The sequence below is a fragment of the Alosa sapidissima genome, chromosome 6 (genome assembly GCF_018492685.1).
Source record: "Alosa sapidissima isolate fAloSap1 chromosome 6, fAloSap1.pri, whole genome shotgun sequence".
Classification (NCBI taxonomy): Eukaryota; Metazoa; Chordata; class Actinopteri; order Clupeiformes; family Clupeidae; genus Alosa; species Alosa sapidissima.
The window spans coordinates 3,878,434-3,885,021 of NC_055962.1; positions in this window are offsets into that span (position 1 = coordinate 3,878,434).

Here is a 6,588-nt window from a genome sequence, read left to right on the forward strand (position 1 = left end):
CAAGTGACATGCTTTTGCAGGTTATCCACTAGGTTTTGCAGTTTGCACTAATTGTTTTGAGAAATGCACTAACTGCTACGCAAATGTTAATAGTGATGTGAGAAAAGCACCAAAGCGACTGAGAAAAACTGTAATTGGAGTCCACCTATGCCTAAATGAATTCACTACATTATTAGGAGGGCCACACATCTATCTATATAAGGTCTCACAGTTGAGAGTGAAAACCAAGCCTGGAGGTTGTGTCAAGACACAGATCTGGGGAGGGATACCAGAAAATGTCTGGGGCATTGAAAGTGCCCAATAGACAAGTGCTATTTTTAGATATGTGCATCCCAGAGGCATTTCTTAGTAAAAGTTGAGAACAGGACTTTTTATGATAATAGCGGTGTGTTGAATTCCACTAGCCCTGGGGCAGCCGTGGCCTACACTGTTCCCAAGCTGGATTTTGAGTTTTTGACCATCTAATTAGCAAAAACAAAATAGTTGCCAAAATGGCAATTTGTGGCACTTATTGGGCGGGCATCAGTAAATAAATTCATATTGTTTACATGTGTGCATCCCAAAAATCTCCCTTGGATCAAAAGTACAGGCTGTGAAAAATCTATTATTATGCCTATACCGTATGCTAATTACCTACCGCAACTTAATCTCTGATTTCTCTATGCCCAGGTAGCAGTGCTTCACCCTAATATACTCCCAAGTCAATATATGCCTAAATCGCCTCATCTTAATCTGCACTGCCATTTTGTGCTCGTTGTGAATACACAGGCCACAAGAAGTCATTAAGGATTTTTTTGGTGCATTTACTTTTGTGTATATACTGTATGTGCTTCTCTGTGTGTCTGCTTGCCTGCATTATGTGTGTGTGCATGTGTGTGCATACCTGTGTGTGTGTGTGTGTATGTGTGCGCCTGTGTGTGTGTATGTTTGTTTGTGTCTTTGTGTGTTTATGTGTGTCTGTTTATGTGTGTGCGTGTGTGTGCATGTATCTCTATGTGCATATGTTTGCGTGTGTTCATCAGAATCAGCTTTATTGACCAGGTTTTTCCGTAAACAAACAAGGAATTTGACTCTTAATTAATCTTTGCTCTCAAAGTACAACATTCACTTAAGAATAAAAAATAATAAGAAAATTTAAAAGAATAAAAACAGAACAGTAAGAATAGAATGAAGGGCAGTAGAATATGGCTATGTATAAGAATAAATATGTACATTTGCAAATGACAAATTGCACATAGACACTAAGGTGGTATAGGGTAAAGCAATTGTCCATGGGAGTGCGGCTGGGGATGACCAGCTCCTTGTTGTCCCTGTCAAGGTTGCCAAGTCATGGACACCTCAACAGGCATAGTGCAATATCAGTATAGACTGATTAAATATAAATATAGTGCAAGGCAGTTCAGTGCAATGATAATGTATTAATAACAATTATTGTAAGTGTAAGGTTGAAGTACAGTACACATGAGGTAGATGAGCAGAACAGTGTTGATTGACTTTGTTTAGTGTAAGGGTGGGGGTTGTTTCTGAGTGTTCAAAAGAGTGACTGCTTGGGGGAAGAAGCTGTCTTTGTGTCGATTGGTTTTGGCGAACAGTGCCCTGTATGGTCTACCAGAGGGAAAGAGGTTGAACAGTCTCCTAAAGTCCACTGTCATCTCCACAGTCTTCTTGGGGTTGAGCTCCAGGTGGTTGTGACTGCACCACTGGACCAGCTGTTCCACCTCCTGTCTGTAAGCAGACTCATCACCATCCTGGATCAAACCAATGATGGTGGTGTCATCTGCAAACTTCAGGAGTTTTTAGAGTTTTACAGTTGGGCTCTTTGAGGTGCAGTCATTAGTGTAGAGGGAGAAGAGCAGCGGGGAAAGGACACACACCGGGTTTTGGATGAGAAGTTCCACAGTCTGACATGCTGCTGCCGCCAGTCAGAAAGCTGATGATCCACTGACAGGTAGAGGCAGGTACTGAGAACTGGGTGAGCTTCTGATGTAGAAGTTCAGGCATGATGGTGTTGAATGCCGAGCTGAAGTCCAACAAACAGGATCCTGGCGTACGTCCCTGGGGAGTCGAGGTGGTGCAGGATGAATTGCAGTCCCATATTTGACGGCGTCATCTGCCGACCTGTTTGCCCTGTAAGCAAACTGCAGGGGGTCCAGCAGGGGGCCTGTTATGTCCTTCAGATGGCTCAACACGCAGACAAGAGGGGGACACAACATCAGGTCCTGGAGCCTTCTTGATCTTCTGCTTCTGAAAGAGCCGGGACACATCCTTCTCGCAGATTGTTAACGCAGGTGGGGGCAGGGGGTTTGTGTGTGAGGGGTGTGATTGTGGGTGCTTTTCAAACCTGCAGTAAAAGTCATTCAGGTAGTTCATGAGTGAGTGTGTGTGTGTGCATGCATGTGTCACTAAATGTACATATATTCATTTATTGTCTGGTTCCCCATACCTTGTTTATAACAAATGTTCATATGTTCAACAAATGTGAATGTTCATATATAAATGTGATCACATGGAGGTACATGGCAAATATAAACCATAACTGATGTCTTTATCATTGGTAATTGAGCTAAAGTAAACATTTTTACATAAATTGCTATGGCTGTATTGATTTAAAAGCCTAATAATGTGGTGGGTCCACCAGACCCAAGGACATGGGCTGAGTAGCACAAATATGAACACATTGCAAGGATTAATCTCATCACTCATCAACACAACATATTTCCATGTTAATATAGGCATTAAGCTGCAACCAAGAAGTAACACTAATCACTGTATACCGCAGTTACTTTACTGTCTCTTCACTAGCACACCTAGAGTTCCCCACTGAAAGACCCACTTCTGGCTTCTTTGAGCTCCATATCTGGATTTCTGACGTTTCATTTCATCTTCTCAAGAGTTGAGAGTTTTATGGATGTAGTACAGCACGTTAACAGAGTGAAAGTGGGTAGGGAGGCGATGTAGGAGTTACATTCTCATTTCCTGCATTTTCGGCGTTGAGTCTTGCATGCACAGGCTAGCATCTCAAGGCAACTGTCTGAACTGGGACTCGGTGCCATCAGTACGTGTGCAGGGAGCTCATGTGTGGAGCTTTGGGTATTTCTCCATATCCCTGTTTGATAGTGTACTGTCTGTGCGACTTAAGTGCAACTATTAGAAATGTGCCAGTTCTGCTTAATTTTCTGCTAGTTATAAGTATAAGTATATATATAAGTATATATACTCTTTTACAAGGATACAAGGATACAAAGAAGTTTATTGTCACATGCATATAGTTACTAATTGTAAGAAATGCAGTGAAATTATGTCTGGTGTCAGCCTATTTGTGCATTTATGGGGGGGTGGGGTAAAAAGTGCAGTAGAAGAGGGGTTTAGTAGATTAAGTGGCAAGGGCTGCATAAGAAAGGTGGGGGAGGATTGGGATTGGGGGGGGGGGGGGGGGGGGGGGGGCACCAACAAGGAGCACCCAAGAGCAACAGGGGCAAGGAAAAACTCCCTTAGGAAGAAACCTTGGACAGATCCACGGCTCAAGGGGCTAACCCAACTGCCAGGGGTCTTGGTGTGTGTGGTGCAGAAAGGCTAGGCAATCAAGGACCTGGGTAGATCGATGGAGGAGAAATCAAAAATAATAAATAAAAAGTTCTATGGAGATGTGCAAAAATTGGAGAAAGTCAGATATGTGTGTGTGCGTGTGTGTGTGTGTGTGTGTGTGTGTGTGTGTTTTGACGTGTGATGAAATAAGAATAAAAGGTCTGTAGCATAGGGAGAGGGATGTAAAAGTGCTAAAAGTCATGTAGTGTGTTTGTGTGTGTGTGTGTGGGGGGGCATTAGTGCTGAGGAGTGAATGAGTGCAAAATTAGTATAGTGTGAGTTCAGAGTTGGGAAATGTTTGAGAGTGCTGAGGAGTGAATGTGTGCAAAGTCAGTATAGTGTGAGTTCAGAGTTTGGATGGCCTGGGGATAAAAACTTCTCCTGAGTCTCTCAGTTCTGGCTTCGTGACTACATAGGCATCTTCTTGATTTCAGCGGTAGGAATAATCCATTGTTAGGATGAGAAGAGTCCTTCAGAATCTTTTGGGCTCTTAGGAGTACTCTTCTGGAATAGATATCTTGTAGAGCAGGGAGTTGAGTTCTTATAGTACGTTCAGCTGAGCGCACTACTCTGCAGAGTACTACAATCTCTAAATGTGGAGTTCCCATACCAGGTGATGATGCTACCAGTTAGAACATCAACCGCTGAAGTGTAGAAGGCCTTCATGATGGATGTAGAAACTTTGAATTTCCTTAGCTGACGAAGGAAGTAGAGTCGTTGTCTGGACTTCTTCAGAACATATTGAGTGTTAACAGTCCATGTTAAGTCTTCAGTAATGTGGACACCAAGGTATTTAAAACTTGTGACTCTCTCTACAGGTTGCCCGCTGATCATTAGTGGGGTGTAACTGTAGTTCTGCTGCTGCCTTCTGTAATCCACTACCATTTCCTTGGTTTTATTGACATTCAGTGTCAAGCTGTTAGATTGACACCACTGTGCCACCTCATCAACCTGATCCAAATAGAGCTGTTCATTGTTGTTACTAATCAGGCTCAAGATCACTGTGCCATCTGCAAACTTGATGATGGAGGTATGACTACTGTTGGCTTTGCAGTCATGTGTGTAGATGTTGTACAGCAGTGGACTCAAAACACAGCCTTGGGGAGCACCAGTGCTGATGGTTAATGTGTCAGATGTCAGACCCCCCACTCTAACCACTTGTGAACGGTTGGTGAGAAAGTCAAATATCCAGTGACAGGGGGGTGTTCAGTCCTAAGGCCTTCATCTTTGTGACCAAGGTGAGAGGTACTATCGTGTTGAATGCTGAACTAAAGTCAATGAACAGCATCCTCACATAATTCCCATTCCCCTCCTCCAGGTGAGTTGAGTAGTGTGCATGAGGTTTGAGATGGCATCCTCTGTAGACCTGTTGGCTCTCTAAGCAAATTGGAGGGGGTTGAAGGAGACAGGGAGGGATGAGCAGATAATGTTTTTCACAAGCTTCTCAAAACACTTTCAGGGCTACTGGGCGGTAGTCATTCAGACATGATGGACTTTTGTTTTTCGGTACTGGAACAATAACAGACTGCTTGAGGCAAGTAGAAACTGTCTCTTGAGCCAATGATGTGTTAAAGATATAAGTGAACACAGGAGCTAACTGAGTAGTGCAGGATTTCAAAACCCTGTTAGAAATTCCATCCGGTCCAGCAGCTTTTCTACAATTAACCCTCCTAAAGGCATTGCTCACATCGACCTCAGAGACACAGAAAGGTGCATCCTCACCTTTTGATCCTGTGAGGGAAATTTGGTCTCTGCATTTATCCCTGTTTATTGGTCATTGGACCAGCATTGGACACAATACTGCTTTGCACAATGTCTGTCAACAGTACAAAGTCTGAAACATATCTACTGTCTTGAAATATCTCTACTGTCTTGAAACATATGTCTTGCAACCAACCCCCTCCACACAATAATAACTTTGTAGTTTATACATAGCAATGCCACATAGAACATAGTGCTGCCTTACACATTGTTTATTAGAACATATTTAGTCATATTGACAACAAGACAAAACAGTTTGACTATCTTGACATTAGCATGGACTGACAGTTTCATTGGTATAAATACTTGCTTTTGAGACATAAGCATTATGAGCAAGATACATGTTGCAGGTAACTATGTGGTGCAGTTTACACTAATTGTTTTGAGAAATGCAGTCACTGTTGTGCAAACATTAGTGATTTGAGAAATGCACCAAAGAGAAAAGCTGTTTTATCACTCTATTGTGTAACATTTCCATTCCAGTAAGTGAAGGTGCCATTTGCCTCACTGAGATCACAGATCACAGAGTGTATTAAGAAGACATCTCTGGCTTCCTTCCTCTTTTCTCAGTAACCTCTTGATGAACATTTTCACAACAGGATGTAGAAGATCACAGTGATAGTATGATCAGATAGCAGTTTTTAGGTCACATATGTGCACTGAGATAAGAAGTATACAGCGGTATTAGCTTGTTAGTCACACTTACCAGTAACTATTCATCTAGTGAGTTGGTGGAGTATACCTTTTGGTGTTGCACATATAATGCGATGAGTATTAATGCATTGCACTGCAGTACTGTATGTAATGCAATGCATAGGCTACATTTAAATGTGCAGGTGCTTTTTGACAGTTGACTCTTGTTAATTATGTTAAATTAGTTTTTTTTAGTTATCAGCTTATGTCAGCTGTTGGTTTCTACGCCATTAGCTACATCTGTCTAACTCCAGTGTTATACTTCAATGGGTCACAGAGTAGCTTCCTGAGGTCATGTTCTATCCCAGCATGGGGGTTAAGGACAGAACAGGAGCATGTCTCTCCTGCAGTGGTTTGATTATGGGCCTCCTCTCTTGTTGGTAGTTGTGCAGCAGAGTTAAGTTCAGACCTGAGCTAGAGGTAGCACTCCATCTCTGCTCTGGTAAACTCAAACATGCAGAGACAGACTATCAGGGATGATTGGTGAAGATACATTTGAGACACATTACTTTAAGTCTTAAGATGTGAGACATATTTTTTCAGTGTAAT